The sequence below is a fragment of the Aquarana catesbeiana genome, linkage group LG07 (assembly GCF_042186555.1).
Source record: "Aquarana catesbeiana isolate 2022-GZ linkage group LG07, ASM4218655v1, whole genome shotgun sequence".
In the NCBI taxonomy this organism is placed as follows: Eukaryota; Metazoa; Chordata; class Amphibia; order Anura; family Ranidae; genus Aquarana; species Aquarana catesbeiana.
Window position 1 is genome coordinate 122,932,309 of NC_133330.1, and position 17,472 is coordinate 122,949,780.

The following is a 17,472-nucleotide window of genomic DNA, read 5'->3' on the forward strand; positions in this document are numbered from 1 at the left end:
CTCAATCCCCCATCCCCCTAAAGGGGGCGATGTGGTGCTATAATATCTTGCCGGCTAGCATAAAATCGCACCCCTTAATTGGCACCACCTTGCGACATAGTCACCAATCATCCCTTAGATCTCTGCTCACAACCAAAACTTCACCGCTGTACCCCGTACTGGGCAATCCTAACTTCGGGCCGGGCTTGCTTTCCAGGGAATATTCCCATCTAAAAGAACAAAACCATGATCATGTATCCAGCTTCATCTCGGAAGAGAAATGGCCCTCTGTAGCAGACTTATCCAATCCGACAGGTCCTTACCGCATTCCTTACTGGAAAGTGCTGCAATTACATCACTTCCTACACTCACTTCCCAGCCCACGGAATTTCTCTCAGGTGCTCACATCCTTTGAGGAGTTGTGTACTGGAGAAGATCCACTAACGCATATTCTCTCTCAAACATACTCGATGTTGACTGAGCCAAACGCACCACCGCAGTTGCCTTATCTAGACAAATGGGAGAGGGAACTACACCTCTCTTTCTCAGCAGCTCAGCGACAACGCATTATTACACTCTCCCTGAAATCATCACTCTGTACCAAGGTCCAAGAGACCAACTTCAAACTACTTACGCGTTGGTACATGACCCCCTCTAGACTTCAGAAATGCTTCCCTGCCTCTTCGGGACGGTGCTGGCGCTGTTCAGAGGAGGAGGGAACACTAATCCATATCTTCTGGTCGTGCCCTCAGTTAAGGAGCTTTTGGGAAGAGGTCAGGCAAATTACTCAGAGGTTCACTGAATATGTTATCCCAGACGAAGCTACATTCTTTCTCCTACATCTATCTACAATCCCCATCAAAGCTTACAGGAAATCTCTAATCAGACACCTCCTAAATGCGGCTAAGGGATGCATCCCTCTTCTCTGGAAACAAAGTCGTCCCCCATCCACATCTATGTGGGTACGTAAGGTCGAAGAGATCAAGCAGATGGAAGACCTGATCCTCTCTGCGCAACAAAAACAAGAGATATTCAAACGTACGTGGGATATCTGGAATGTCTTCATCTTTTCAGATGAAGGTCAACAATTGCTTAGTAACTAACTCTCCCCTCTTTCTTCGACCTCCTTGGAGGCTAGATTCAATATAACTTGTCGAGAGGGTCGCCGCCGTGTCTCCCACGCCCTCTCCCCTGCCCTTCCTCCCCCCTCCCCTTTTTCCCCCTTCACCCCCCCTTGATTCCTCTTGCTTTTCTCTTTCTATTCTCTATATGGTTGTAAAATGGAAAAAGTAGGCGAGGTTCACCCCGAATACACTACCTGAAACTGGACGTGAGCTCACCTATTACATGTTGAACTAAAAGTTGTATGTACGAGCCAATAACCACACTCTAAATGTAACTGTTATGACCTTTTATTTGTCTGAGCGTTGTCAACTTGAAATGGCCGAATCGGCACCTGTTTTTGCTTGTATGTTTTGGGGCCCTCGCCCTTGATTGGAGTTGAATAAACTTATATTTGAAAAAAAAAAATAATAAAAGATATCAATGGTGTTGTGGTAACTTGACACACAAAACACACTCAAAAATATTCTGGAGTAAAACTAAAAATAACATTAAACAAAGATCAGCCTTTGAAAAAATACAAACATAAAATCGAAAAGAAAAATGGCTTTAAAACCAAAAAAAATATATATATATATTTTTGAACGATGTGACAAATAACAATATATTCAGGGAATCCCAAGGAAAAAAAAACAACAAAGTTTGTGAGAAGTGTGTGTGAATATGAGCAGCAAAACTACTTAATTCTTGTCACATTATAAAGAAGAAGAGAGTGCGCTGTATTAAACCATTTTTAACATTGCAGTTTGACGAAAGTTCTGTATCCATTGCGAACGCTAAGTTTACCAGACCGAGCTGTTCCGTGTCGGAATTTCTTCTGAGCATGCGTGGCACTTTGTGCGTCGGAACAGGCCACACATGGTCGGAATTGACGCGATCGGACTTTGTTGTCGGAAAATTTTATATCCTGCTCTCAAACTTTGTGTGTCAGAAAATCCGATGGAAAATATCCGATGGAGCCCACGCACGATCAGAATTTCCGACAACATGCTCCGATCGGACATTTTCCATCGGAAAATCCGACCGTGTGTACGGTGCATTAGAGTACAGGATGTGCCTGTTTGTGTTGCTGTTGTGTGTCTTAGACCTAGCGGTCTGTTAAGGCAGTTATATAATGATGGGTGATGTCTAATCTCACTCAAATTTTCACTATGATTATGATCAAAGGGGGGAATGAAGTGGCAATGAGGGTCAGTTAATGGGTGGGCAGTGAGGGTCAGTTAATGTGACCGTCATATGTGGTAATAGCTAAAACTAGCTAAAAAAATCGTTCTTCACATCTCATGTTCTGTGTGCCTGTAAATTTGTGGTAGACACTGAACTCACTCCCCCCTCCCCTCACATACATCTGTATGACAGTTCCCTTCTTCCTGAGCTATAGCCCGCTTGCCGATCAGTAACACAGATAGGGAACCGCAAAGGGAAGAAAGTGCAGAGAGGAAGTTTTGCAAAAGTTTAAATATATGGTTTGCCAAAATTGTCTTATGGTTTCGCACTGCAAAGCAGCCAACACCTTGTTAGCCGATGTATGAAGCAGATAAATATGTAAATTAGAGAATACCAGGTGCAACTTACGGTGACAGGTGGCATTGCACCATATAACCTGTAGGGGTTGGACCGGAGTCTTAGATTACTGTACCGTCTCAGGTACCACTGGACAACATTTGTCTGAGAGACTGTGCTATATTTGAGCCGCCTGCTCGGGGACAACCCTCGGCATTTAAAAAAAAAAAAAACCTGGACTTATAGGAACCAAACAGTTGGAGTGGCAACTTCAGGAAAAGGTAAAATCTGTGCTTTTTAATTTGGAACATCAGTCAGTCTGCCTCTTGAGGGAAGGGAAGTCTGATCAACTTCCGAGAGGAAAACCCAATTGGATGATAGAGCATCCCGGGAGGCCCTCATTCAGTCAGTAATTTCGGGGTGGCAGAGTTTGGTGTGAATTGTATTTGTATGAGTGCAGCAGTGAAGTGAGTGTGGATTCTGTGTGGGTGCATGTCTTAGGAGCGGGTACAGAAGTGTCAAGATATCCAGAACTATGGAGTTTGTGGAGAACTTAAAGGTAAAGGTAAAAGAGAAGTTATCAATATTACAGATGAATAGTACATTTAGTTACAAACAGAAGTTTCAGTCTGTGGCTGTGGATATTGAACCAGGTTTGAGAATATTTATGTTTTTACTGATTTAGAAGAGTGAAAATAGAAAATAAAAAGCGTACAGTATTTTAAAGAGGTTGAAGATTCAGCCAGTAAAAAAAAAAGAAAAAAAGGATAATAATTTGAATCCTACTTTAGAAGTGTCATCCCCCAAATGTCAGTGCTCTGGGGTATCATAGAACAATTAGTGCCACACCTCAAGGTTCTATGTTCCTTGATAAATTGACACATCCTGAACCCCAAAATTTAGCGGATTCGGGTTACCTACATGTAGAAGAGTAGACCCTGTAATGAGCCAGGTACCGTTCCCCAAACGAGAATAGACTATTGTGACAGACCTAGCCGGGAGAGAGACTTTTGGAGGGGACTGAATGCTAGCCTCTTGCCGTTGATCGTGGGCCCTGGCATTTGGGGGAACGATGCTCTTTGTGAGCTGTATGCCTGGGGACCCTTGAGGTGGTACTACTGTGGATTCGGGTCCTGGTCCCCCAGGACACACAGACTCTGGGGACCCTGGATTTGCCATATTAGAAATAGTGGCTGATTCATAATGCTGGGACAGATACTGTTAGGAGATGCTGATGTAAATTCCAGCCACCTGTCTGTCTGTTGCCTGCTAGAATGTGTATTGTAAATAAGTCTCTAGTATGGGATCTAAGAGTCATTAGATCCCCATTGTTGTTTGTGTTAATTAACTCTGATATTGTGATAATGTTGATTGGGTTTTCTGAGCTACAAGACGGCCAGTCTGGCCTAAAGGTCATGTCTGAGTCATCTAGGCTGTCTAAAGAGATTAGTTAATTAGCCCATGTTAATTAGGTTAATTAGGTTACAGGTGTATTGTTAGAATAATATGAGCCGGAGGTATGCACCTCCACTTTTACTGTATAAAAGAGCCTGTATTTTTCAATAAAGGAGATTCCTGGCTGAACTTATATACAGCCTGCCTGGTGTTTGTTCTGAGCTACACAACTGGATTAGAACGGCACATAGCTGTAGTTCTAGTCCCGGAGCATCGGATGACCGAACCATCAGATGTTGCTATCTGCAGTCTGATTCTATAGCTGCAGAGGAGTGTTGGGAGAGTGGAACCGAGCGAGCAGGGACTCGTTACATTGGTTGGCAGCCGTGGGATTTGCTCTCCAGTTACTGGGACACTCCAAACCAGCCTGCAGGAGAGCCACACTGAAAGACTTACTTGAGAGCCATGGAGGGAATGGTGGGATTGTGCTTCCTTGCCGTGAACACATCCAAACCATCACCTGGATCCAAGGTCCAGATAGCAGGAGAGGAGAGATACCAGCCACCATGGATGAGGAATTCAGAAGGAGGTTGCGAGAGATGCAGATACAGCACAGAGGACCAGTATCAGAGCAGGTCCTGCTAGGATGGTTTGATTCTAGCCGCTGCGACTCTGGAAGGAAGCGCTAGCCCATGAGCAGCGAAACCAGGGAAAAGTTTTCCCCTCCATCCATGTAAGGTACTGGTCGCAGTATGAAGTACGAATGCTGTTATTGGGGGAACAGCCGAACCAGGAGTGGACAGCCGAGTTAAGCAGGCTGATCTGGGCAGAAATGCGGTTGGACGAGAGCTACAGAGCCCTCCGGTGGTATGTAGCCCAAGTGTGCCCGTGGACAGCGGATGATAACCCCACGGAAGGCTTTGACTACGATGGCCTGGGATTGTTATACTGGAGGCTGTCCGGGGACCCTGACTTTGGGAGTGATCGGGAGTGGCGTTTGGAGGAAATTATGAAGCACAGAGAGCGAAGACTGAACGTCTCGGAAGTGCACTGGGCACAGGAAGATTTGGAGTTTCTGGCCGTTCAGGAATGGGAGCTTGAGATGGCCTACAGACAGCTGCTAGACTCTGCTCAGCAGCGGGGTGGGGCTCCCTTTGCCTGGGACTATCAGGAAATACCAGTTGACAACTCTGAAATCCTGGCTGAAGAGTTGACAATGTGGCAGAGTAACAGTGTGCTTTGCCAACCTGCCCCCACAGCTATGGAGGCGGAGGTCTTATGGCAGATGCAGCAAGTGCTGACTGACCTCGATTAACCTGTTTCTGCATTGGATGATCTTGGATGGAGGAATGTGCCTGTCCAGCAGCATGCCGGAGAATCAGCAGTGGAAAATCTGAAGATTGCAGTCCCCAAACCTGAAGTGCTTACAACAGGGCAGAGCTCTGCTAACCTTGGCCCAGCACTGATAGCATCTTCTGGGTTTCAGGGACAGGAGATGGTGAACCTTTATCCCCAGACACCAATTGCAGAGACAGGGGATTTGATAGACTTTTCTGCTGAGGAAAAACAACCTGGTGAGCCTCCAGCAGAAGAAGAGCTGTTATTAGGGCGAAACTTCACTGTGCTCTTCCCAGCACCAACAGAAGTATCTGTGAAGTTACAAGGAACTTCCCCAGCTGAAGCGCTGGCAACCGGACAGAGGGTCCAAGATCTCTGCCCTACACCTGTGGTGGTTCCGGAGGCTCAGGGTGAGAAGGAGGTGGTCACTTCCCAGCAGCAGATCAGGATACAGGGGGAGAAGGGAGAGGAGGTGTTCGTAGTCCCTCCCCAACAGTTGGCCAGGGTGGAGGAAGTGGTCTTTCCTCACCAGCAAAGATCCGTGCACCTGGGAGACAGTACCACAGATATATCGTCCTAACATCCAGATGAGGGAATGGAAAAGGAAGCAGCCGGCTCACCTCCCCAATGGCAGCTACACAGTTTGGGAGTGGAGGAAGCCAGCCTCCTGCCCCAACAGTTAGCCGGAGCAGATGGTGTGGGGTTTCCAGCAGAGGGGCTGGCAACAGGGCCGAATACTGCTGGACTCTGCCCTCAACTAACAGAGGATGGATTTCCTGTGAAGGTGGATGGGACTTCAGGTTTCACCCGTATATCCCAGGGATGCTGGGCAGTCGGCCCAGCTCCCCAACAGCATGACGGGGTGAGCCCAGACACCCTGTCTTCTCTCCAGTGGCAGAAAGGACTCCAGGGAGAAGAGCCTGTCTAGGCCTCTCTCCAGCGGCAGATATGTTCTCTGAGAGAGGCAGAGGTTGGCTGGGTGAGTAATGCTTTGTTTGGAACAATTTTTTTGGGGTACTGTGTGGGTACAGGCATTAGAGGACTGCAACTACTGACTAACTTCGGAGTCAACCCGTCTGGGGTCTCCTCCTGTGTTAGTCTCCTGCCGAAAGGGGAGAAATGTGACAGACCTAGCCGGGAGAGAGACTTTTGGAGGGGACTGAATGCTAGCCTCTTGCCGATCGATCGTGGGCCCTGGCATTTGGGGAACAGTGCTCTTTGTGAGCTGTATGCCTGGGGACCCTTGAGGTGGTACTACTGTGGATTCGGGTCCCGGTCCCCCAGGACACACAGACTCTGGGGACCCTGGATTTGCCATATTAGAAATAGTGGCTGATTCATAATGCTGGGACAGATACTGTTAGGAGATGCTGATGTAAATTCCAGCCACCTTACTGTCTGTTGCCTGCTAGAATTTGTATTGTAAATAAGTCTCTAGTATGGGATCTAAGAGTCATTAGATCCCCATTGTTGTTTGTGTTAATTAACTCTGCTATTGTGGTAATGTTGATTGGGTTTTCTGAGCTACAAGACGGCCAGTCTGGCCTAAAGGTCATGTCTGAGTAATCTAGGCTGTCTAAAGGGATTAGTTAATTAGCCCATGTCAATTAGGTTAATTAGGTTACAGGTGTATTGTTAGAGTAAAATGAGCCGGAGGTATGCACCTCCACTTTTAGTGTATAAAAGAGCCTGTATTTTTCAATAAAGGAGATTCCTGGTTGAACTTACATACAGCCTGCCTGGTGTTTGTTCTGAGCTACACAACTGGATTAGAACGGCACATAGCTGTAGTTCTAGTCCCGGAACATCGGATGACCGAACCATCAGATGTTGCTATCTGCAGTCTGATTCTATAGCCGCAGAGGAGTGTCGGAAGAGTGGAACCGAGTGAGCAGGGACGCGTTACAACTATTATAATGTAATGACAGATTTAACCGCTTAAGCCCCGGACCATTTGGCTGGCCAAAGTCCAGACCACTTTTTGCGATTCGGCACTGCGTCGCTTTAACTGACAATTGCGCGGTCGTGCGACATGGCTCCCAAACAAAATTACCGTCATTTTTTTCCCACAAATAGAGCTTTCTTTTGGTGGCATTTGATTACCTCTGCGGTTTTTATTTTTTGCGCTATAAACAAAAAAAGAGCATCAATTTAAAAAAATGCATTATTTTTTACTTTTTGCTATAACAAATATCCCCAAAAAAATATATAAAAAAACATTTTTTTTCCTCAGTTTAGGCCGATACATATTCTTCTACATATTTTTGGTAAAAAAAAATCACAATAAGGGTATATTGATTGGTTTGTGCAAAGTTATAGCGTCTACAAAATAGGGGATAGTTTTTATGGCATTTTTATTAATAATTTTTTCTTATTAGTAATGGCGGCGATCAGCGATTTTTATCATGACTGCTACATTATGGCAGATACGTCGGACAATTTTGACACATTTTTGAGACCATTGGCATTAATATAGCGATCAGTGCGATTAAAATCGCATTGATTACTGTAAAAATGTCACTGGCAGTGAAGGGGTTAAAACTAAGGGGCAGTGAAGGGGTTAATGTGTTCCTAGTTTGTGTTCTAACTGAAGAGGGGATGGGACTGTGCAGGGAAACTAACAGATCGCTGTTCATGTTCTGTATAAACAGACAATCTGTCAGATCACTCCTCAGAGAACCAAAAACTGTGTTTACACACACAGCTCCCAGTTCTTCGTGTGCCCCGAGCGATCGCGGGAGCCCAGCGGTGATCGCCGGGCACTTGCATCGGCCCGGGGAGCGAGCGGGGGGCGCGCGCCTCCGGCGGCACCCAAGCACCCCCCAGTGGCCATTTATGTTACCGATGTAAAATAACGGCGATTTGCGCAGCTGAGCCATGTTGCCGCAGTACAACTGCGGTGGCTGGTCGGCAAGCGGTTAAGTGTGTCCATTAAATCCCTGCCTCTGAGAGTAGAAAAAGGGTTGAACAGCTCCTAGAGAATGTATGGGCAGACAGGACACTTTTGTAAAGCAAGACAGCATCATTTAATCTTAATGTAAAGAAGGAAAAGGGAAGATGCCATTTTTGTGTCCCATTATTGCCTTAAAGAGGAACATCCATGTTAGGATATGTTGTTGTTGTAAGTGACACATTTTATTGCCAGATATGTTGCATGGAAATCAATGGTTTGGTTTAAATAATAGAGCTTATGGTTTTCAAACAGGTTATGCTATAGTGACAAATGCTAGAGTTATCAAAACACAAACCATTGCCCATACATTTTTCGGCCCAGGTTGCGGAACTTGTAGCATTGGGCTTGTGGGGCTTGTGAGGGCTTGTGAGCTCTCAGCAGAAAAATGGGTTACTATTTACACAGACAGCCAAATGCATTCTCAACTGTACATGTGTTTGCACAACACTGGAAGAATAGGGGAATGTTGACCTCTAGTGGTAAACCTCACATACTGATTTCATACTAAAATTACTAGATGCAATTCAGCTACCTAAACAACTAGCTATATGCAAATGTTAAGCACATATCACACACACACTGACCCAGTGTCGCAAGGGAACAGGAAAGCAGATGGAGCTGCTAAGACAGCAGCTCAACAACAGACATTCTTTCAGAATGAAGAAATACCACAGGTAGATTATATAGTCCTTAAAGGCATGCACAATGTAGCTCCACCTAATGAAAAGAAACTATGGCAGACAAAAGGGTGTAAACTTATCAATAAAATTTTTATGTCTTCAGACAATAAACCTGTTCTACCAAAATCCTTATTTAGGTATGCCACTGTATTGACACACCGAGTAACTCATGTGTCAAGCGGGGGCATAGTAGCATTGTTAGAAAAAGTATGCACAGCATATGGATATACTAATTACTCAAAAACTTTTTGCCCTCAGTGTATCATATGTGCAAAACACAATGCCCAACGTGGCATAAAACCGCAAAAAGGGAAGTTCCCCATGCCACAATATCCATTCCAACACATTTGCATGGATTTCATTGAACTAGACAAAAGTGAAAGGAAGAAATATTATTTGGTAATCATAAACGCCCTGACCAAATGGGTGGAGGTATTCCCGACAGGAAGTGCGGATGCACAGACTGTGGCCAAAGCATTACTAAGAGACATAATTCCTAGATTTGGAATCCCTGAAAAGATCTACAGTGATAATGGACCACACTTTGTAAATAAAACAATACAACATCTAACTGAAACTATGGGAATCCAAGTAAAATACCATTGTGCCTATCATCCCCAATCAGCTGGATTGATGAAAAGACATAATGGCATTCCAAAAAACAAATTAAGAAAAGCCATGAAAGAAACAGGAAAAAATTGGATGTATTGTCTACCATTAGCTGCAACTAGCATGCATATCATACAAATAAGGGTTAAGCCCATTTGAAATGATACATGGTAGACCATATAAGATACCATTATTACCAAATGAAACTCCTACTGAAGAGTCTGAACGTACACTAGCAGAATACATGTCTAGATTGTTGAAAAAATAACATAATAATGATGTCTGTTCTGTTTCAGAAGGTCCAATTCAAGAAGAAGAGAAAGTGCATGTGGGAGATTGGTCTTTATAAAAGTCATAAAGAAAAAGCATTGGCATTCCCCAAGGTAGGAGGGCCCTTTTCAAGTCCTTCTAACCACCCCTACGACAGTAAGGGTTGCAGAGAGGTCTACCTGGATTCACCAGCCCCACTGTAAAAAGCTCCCACAGGCAGAGCAGGGTGAGCAGGCGACGGAACCCCAGTAAGTCCGGCTACAAAGGGAGGTCTCACACAAGGTGGGATCTGTCTCAAACCGGTGAAAACTCCCTCACCCTGTCCCCTGGAGTTCTGTAGCTAGTTAGGATGAGAGGGATAGTGATTATCTTGGGAGTACTGGTGACTTTTGGGGAGACGTCTATAAGAGGGGGCAGAAACTGGAAAGTGGAAGAACCTCTAGAGTGGCCAAGTACTGGAAAGGCTTTGAACCTAACATTCATAGAAGGAGTAACCAGTACAATTTTATTTGATTTCTGCCAGGTTGTGGACTGTGGAGACATAACCAAAGCTAGCAAACTCTTATGGGCAGACAAATATGTTTGTTATCTCCCAGGGAGAACTGTGTGCTCAACATGGGACCAGGTTCTGTGTACCATGGCCCATCAAGATTGGGGGTATAATCTTCCACACATAGGCGGCCTAAAGGAAAGACTGACTATAATGAAAGCAGCTAATTCCCCCTGTACTCATTCAAAAAATTGCAATCAACTATTGATTACTGTGGTGGAACCCAGGCCAACAGACTAGAGGCTGTATGCTATCAGTGCTTGGATAACGGGTATAGACCCTACGGGTAAATTCTTCTTGGAAGTAGTAAAAAAAAAAATGACACTCATGAGTAGGGATGAGCCGAACACCCCCCGGTTCGCATCAGAACATTCGAACGGACCGAAAGTTTGCGTGAACTTTCGAACCCCGTTAAAGTCTATGGGACTCGAACGTGAGAAATCAAAAGTGCGAATTTTAAAGGCTAATATGCAAGTTATTGTCCTTAACGGCTGTTTTTGCAGTAGCAGTGATTTTAATGATGCTTACAGTGAAAAAATAAAAGTGAAACATTCCTTTAAATATCGTGCCTCGGGGGTGTCTATAGTATGCCTGTAAAGTGGCGCGTGTTTCCCTTGTTTAGAACCGTCCCTGCTCAAAATTACATTTCTAAAGGAAAAAAAGTCATTTAAAACTGCTTGCGGCTTTAATGTCATGTCTGGTCCCGGCAATATGGATGAAAATCATTGAGAACCCCCCCCCAGCCCATTACCAGCCTCTTTGGGTCTTGTATGGATATTAAGGGGAACTCCGCACCCAAATAAAAAAAGGAAAAGCGTGGGGCCCCCAGGCCCTATATACTCTGAACATCAGTATACAGGTGGTGCAAACAAGACAGGGACTGTAGGTTTTTTCTTAAGTAGAATCTGTTTGTAATTTTGAACTGGTACATTTTTTACGTGTAGCTCCAGCCAAAAAATCTATTTCCTGTCGCATCATGGCAGGATACACTTTGGGTTGTGACTCTGCCCCCACAACCTGATAGGACCACATAGCTATAAATTGATGAGAAGGCACCCGCCCCAGTATTCTCTTATTTTTCCTCACCTGTCAGGACTGCACGGATCAGCACCCCCTTACCGCTTCGCCCCAGCCAGGTTCTAGCCTCTCCTGGGTGGAAGTCCTTTCCTGTACAGCCTCTAAACAAGCTAAATGGAAGGAGCCCCACTCTGGTGATCTCAGGGGCACTTTTTCTTTTTCTTTGCTGGCCATAATATAAGCCTTAAACAGGCTTGGCTTGTCAGCAGCCCAAATATAAGCCTTAAACAGGCTTGCTGATGGAATGGCCTCAGAAGATACACTCTGGCCTCATAAATATAAGCCTTAAACAGGCTTAGTTGTGTGCAGCGGTCTCCCCCCACTCTCTCTCATTCACCTGTGTGCTCCTGGGCTCTGTTGTTCCTCTGCTGGGCTTTCCTGTGTGCACCGGGCATTCTCGTCGCTTCCGCGCATGCGCAGTGCGCAGTAACGGGGCATTCTCTGCCTGTGCCAGATTCCAAGATGGCGCCGGGTGCCGCGCGGCGCTACTGCGCATGCGCGAGCGCTCGGGGGTCATGGTGGCAAATTTAAAAAGCCCCAGTGACAGTTCTCACTGCCTCTGCTGCGTTTTCTAACTAGAAATTGATTTTTGGCTGTTTAAAATCGTTCTACAGAGGTAAGTACCTATCCTATCTGTCTACTCCTCTTCTAGTAAAAAAGAAAATGCAGCTCACAAACACTCTTGCTCTGGAATGACACTGCCCTAGTAAAAACTGGTTCCAGGTGCTGGCTTTGCTGGTTTGCAGTGAGGTAGAAAGAAATCCTGGATAGCCGCACTCTGGGATAAGGACATCTTTATTTCAATAAAATCCAACAATACAGTCAATTGCAGAGACGTACAGGGTGGTAGACTGCTAATGCGTTTCACATCATTTGGATGCTTATTCGTAGCTAGAGAGGGATAGTAGTAGTGTGGTATAAATAGAAAAGTGAAAAAGTAAAAGAGGGGGGGGTGGGGTATGCATGCCGGTAAAACAACCAATCACCGCGCTGCATAGCAAACCCACCCACCCTCTCAGTGTGATAAAACAATACTGATCCCATTATAAAAACCTACACCTGCAAAAAGAGGAGAGAAAACATCCATTGTTAACCTAACCAAAATGCATAAAGAGAAATATAAGTAGACAAAACTGTCATGCCAATAAAAATCAGCACAAACTCATAAAAATAACTGAAAAAAAGAGAAAAGAAAAGGTAGGTATTGGATGCTAAAACCCTCCATAGCAGGTGAAGCCGCAACAATGGAACAAACTTGAGTAGTTGGGAGTGCTAAAAAAGTGTTGAACCATAAAGTCGTGTAACCACAAGGTACTCTGCTCACACATTTGCTAAAACAAAAAATACACAAAAAATATATGTATGTACATAGACCTAAATAAGACATGCATAAATGTGTGACAGCGCAGCCCCTACATAGCATACATAAACACTCCAAAGCACTCTCGCAGCCCTAAAACAGCAAATGTGTATAAGCAGTTTAGATGAAATATACACACATTTTCATGAGATCAAAGTACAAGCATATTAGACATGAGATCAGTGTGTATGTACATTAAACATGAAATTAGAGATTTATGCACATTACTCCTCCAACTCCTCCAATCATTCTTAACCACTTGTATTTTATAGACGAGAGAGTTGACAAAAATATATGCAGTGAAAAATATATACATATATCTGAAAAAGGGGTCGGTCCAACTACACGAAAGAGTGGTTACAAATGTGTCAAAAGTGTCAAACATGTAGCATCGCATCCAAAGCACTGGTGTCAGATAAGTCTTTACTTTCTGAAAAGAAAAAACAGTAAAAAACAAACAAACAGAAACATGAAAATGGATTAGACACCAGATGAACCACAAAAAAGTATAAATAAATATCCATTGTTGTTGATATTAAACTCCCATGACAATATCATGTTAGCTATGTGGTCAATAATGAAAAGATATGTGATCAACCACATAGGAAACGTAGAAAAACCCAACAAAGGAGCCAAAACAAAGAACCGAATGAACTATTAAATGAATGCAGTTTCCACATAGATCAACGTGCTGGCAGACTATGCTCCAACACCAAATGTATAGAGACCATAAGTCTCACTCCATGTGCTGAAATAGGTTGAGTTGAATAATAGCACAAAAGATAGTAACCTCAAACGCACACAGATATAGTAGGGTAGCTATAGAATCTGCATCAAACAAAGCCCAGACCTGCATCCAAAAGAAAAATTAAGAATTATTAAGGAGGCCTTGCTACATAGTACCATGCGATTAGAAATTCCCAAAGTCTCACTTCTCGTGCTGCAAAACACCATGGCTCACTATAAGGATACCATAAGTCTAGAGTGGAATTGACAAAAATAATAAAGCCAAAAGGCAAAAAGAACAAAATGGTCTATAACAAACCCACAGCATTAAGCCATGTATTCGGAGACTCGAGAGAGTCTCACTTGAAGTGCTGCAGCTTATCACAGTTGACTGTCAAAAAATTATGTCAATGGGACTATAACTTAGTATATCTGACTAGATAAAAATTGTTTTTTATATTATATATTATTAAGGCGGCCTTGCTACATAATACCATGCAATTAGAGAGTCCCGAAGTCTCACTTCTCGTGCTGTAGGACGCCACGGCTTGCTATAATAACACTACAAATGTAGAGTGGGACTGACAAAAATAAAACCAAAAGGTAGAAAGGACAAAAAAGTCCATAACAAGCTTTTTCACTTTTCTATTTATACCACACTACTACTATCACTCTCTAGCTACGAATAAGGATCCAAATGATGTGAAACGTGTTAGCAGTCTACCACCCTGTACGTCACTGCAATTGACTGTATTGTTGGATTTTATTGAAATAAAGATGTCCTTATCCCAGAGTGCGGCTATCCAGGATTTCTTTCTACCTCACTACTCCTCTTCTAGCCTACTTTTCCCTGCATGTCTCAATCTTACTGTATCTACAGGCTTCACCACTCCTTCACTATGGAGACCGCTGCCCCAGCAGATCACCGCCAGCCTAATAGGTAAGGGGGGGGGAGACATGGTAAGTAGTGAAGATTGAAAAAGAGAGCACTACTAACGCTACCTAAATTAGCCAGCCCTATCAGGTCCTCAGGAACATCTGGTTCAAGAAATAGAGAGACCTGACACAGAAGAAGCCGCTCCAGAATTTCAGCTCCGCAGGCCTTGATTCCGGAAACAGAGTTTTCTATCCACAGTGCCTCTCCCGCTCCAGCCAGTACATCAAGAGAGCAAGACTCTCTGTCTGATAATGAGGGATTGGAGGTATCGGCTGGCTTTGACTTTTCTCTAATAGAGCCTTTTGTCAAGTCAGTTAAGGAGGCAATAAACTGGAAGGAACCCCAGGAGGTCCAACAGAAACAAAGGAAGTATTTCCCTCATCTTAAGAAGGACCCAGAAGCTTTCCAAAACATTGAGGAGCTGGACGAGCTAATCAAGGAGGAATGGTAAAGACCCGGAAAAAAATCCAGTCTAAATAATAGTCTTGTCAAACTGTATCCACTCAAGGAGCCTAAAGTAACCCCCCTGGTTTCTCCTCCTGTGGTGGACGCATCCTTGATGCTCCTAGCCAGGCATGTTACACTCCCTATAGAGGATGCAGTAACATTCAGGGACGTGCTCGATAGGAAAATCGACATGGACCTTAAAAGGGCCTACCTGTTGGCAGGAGGCGCTTGCAGGCCAGCGATATCGCTCGCAGCAGTGGGTAGAGCCATTTCCAGCTGGTCCGCAAACACTGAGAAGCTTGTATCAGAGGGCGCAGACCAGGAGAAGATAATAAAAGCTCTGCAAGAACTAAGCCTAGCGGGGGACTTTGTGGCAGAGGCCTCTGTCGATACAATCAGGTGTTACAAAGAATTTAACAGAATATGTAAAAAGGAAATCAAGGATACAAAAATTCAAAATGAACGACAGATCGCAAAAAATAATAGGACAAACCCAAAAAAATTCTTCAAATATATTAATACTAAAAAGGTCAGGTCTGAGCATGTAGGCCCTTTACAAAATAATCTAGAGTGGGTGACTGAGGATAAGGAGAAGGCTAATATATTAAATACTTTCTTCAGCTCTGTGTATACAAAAAAACATGGGGGAGCCCATGCCCATAATGGGGGTGGTATTGACACAGCCCCGAATGATCCACAATGGCTCAAAAGTGATATGGTCCAGAAATATTTAGACAGAATAAAGGTGGATAAAGCACCTGGACCTGATGGCATCCACCCACGGATCCTGACAAACCTGATTTCTTTTTATGAAGAGGTAAGTAAAACCTTGGACAGAGGGGTGGCTGTGGATGTGGTATACTTGGATTTTGCAAAAGCGTTCGATACAGTTCCGCACACACGGCTCATGTGTAAGTTAAAGTCTACAGGCTTGGAAATATCAGTTTGTAAATGGATAGAAAACTGGCTAAAAGACAGAATTCAGAGAGTAGTGGTTAATGATTCTTACTCTGAATGGTCTAAGGTTATAAGTGGTGTACCCCAAGGTTCAGTGCTGGGACCCTTACTCTTTAATATCTTTATAAATGATATTGGGTCTGGGATCAAAAGTAACATTTCTGTCTTTGCAGATGACACCAAGCTATGCAGGGGAATAACGTCCTTACAGGATGTCTCCAATTTACAAGCTGACCTCAATGCACTGTCTGATTGGGCATCTATGTGGCAGATGAGGTTTAGTGTTGAGAAGTGTAAAGTTATGCACGTAGGGGCTAAGAATATGCATGCATCATACATACTAGGGGGAGTACAACTGGGGGAATCCGTAGTGGAGAAGGATCTGGGGGTTTTGGTAGATCATAAGCTCAATAATAGCATGCAATGCCAAGCTGCGGTTTCCAAAGCGAGCAAAGTCCTTTCTTGTATTAAGAGAGGTATGGACTCTAGAGAGAGAGATATCATTTTGCCCCTGTTCAAATCATTAATAAGACCTCATCTGGAATATGCAGTTCAGTTTTGGGCACCAGTTCTCAAAAAGGATATTGGGGAACTGGAGAAAGTGCAGAGAAGGGCAACCAAGCTGATAAGAGGCATGGAGGAGCTAAGCTATGAGGAAAGATTAGAGGACCTGAATTTATTCACTCTGGAGAAGAGGAGAATAAGGGGGGATATGATCAACATGTTCAAATATATAAGGGGTCCATATAGTGACCTTGGTGCTGAGTTATTCACTTTACGGTCAACACAGAGGACAAGGGGGCACTCTTTATGACTAAAGATAAAGAGATTTCATCTCCAAATAAGGAAAGGTTTCTTCACAGTAAGAGCTGTGAAAATGTGGAATAGACTCCCACCAGAGGTGGTTCTGGCCAGCTCAGTAGATTGCTTTAAGAAAGGCCTGGATTCTTTCCTAAATGTACATAATATACCTGGGTACTAGCATTTATAGGTAAAGTTGATCCAGGGAAAATCCGATTGCCTCTTGGGGGATCAGGAAGGAATTTTTTCTCCTGCTGTAGCAAATTGGAGCATGCTTTGCTGGGGTTTTTTGCATTCCTCTGAATCAACTGGGGGTATAGAATTGGGTCTATTGGATTGTACGATATTTTTTTTTTTTTTAATGGTTGAACTGGATGGTCTTTTTTTCAACCTGACTAACTATGTAACTATGTAAGGTCTGCATCTAAGTCTATGCTGGCCTCTGTAATGGCCAGAAGAGCCCTATGGCTAAAGCCCTGGACGGCGGACCCCGCCTCCAAGTCCAATTGGTGTTGCATCCCGTTTGATGGGGAGAACCTCTTTGGGGCGAAGTTGGGCTCAGCCATCTCAAAGGTGACTGGCGGCAAGTCTTATCCCTTAGGATAGAAGACCGAAACAACAGAGACCTCCTCCCTTTAAACGAAACCTTCCAGAGAGGTATAGAGACGCAAAAGCTTACAGGCCTGGGAAGGAATACCAAAGGAGCTGGAAAAATCCTCAGTCGTCTATGTAATGAAATTTCAAAAGCCCAAGACTCCCGCTTCCAGT

At 44.1% G+C, this 17,472-nt stretch overlaps 1 protein-coding gene across 2 annotated transcripts in view; it reads right to left on the reverse strand.

Annotated features, from left to right (window-relative positions):
• CACNA1I (calcium voltage-gated channel subunit alpha1 I) overlaps nt 1-17,472 on the reverse strand; it is a 3,871,666-nt gene that overhangs the window by 3,499,683 nt on the left and 354,511 nt on the right. The gene's annotated exons all lie outside the window — the stretch shown is intronic.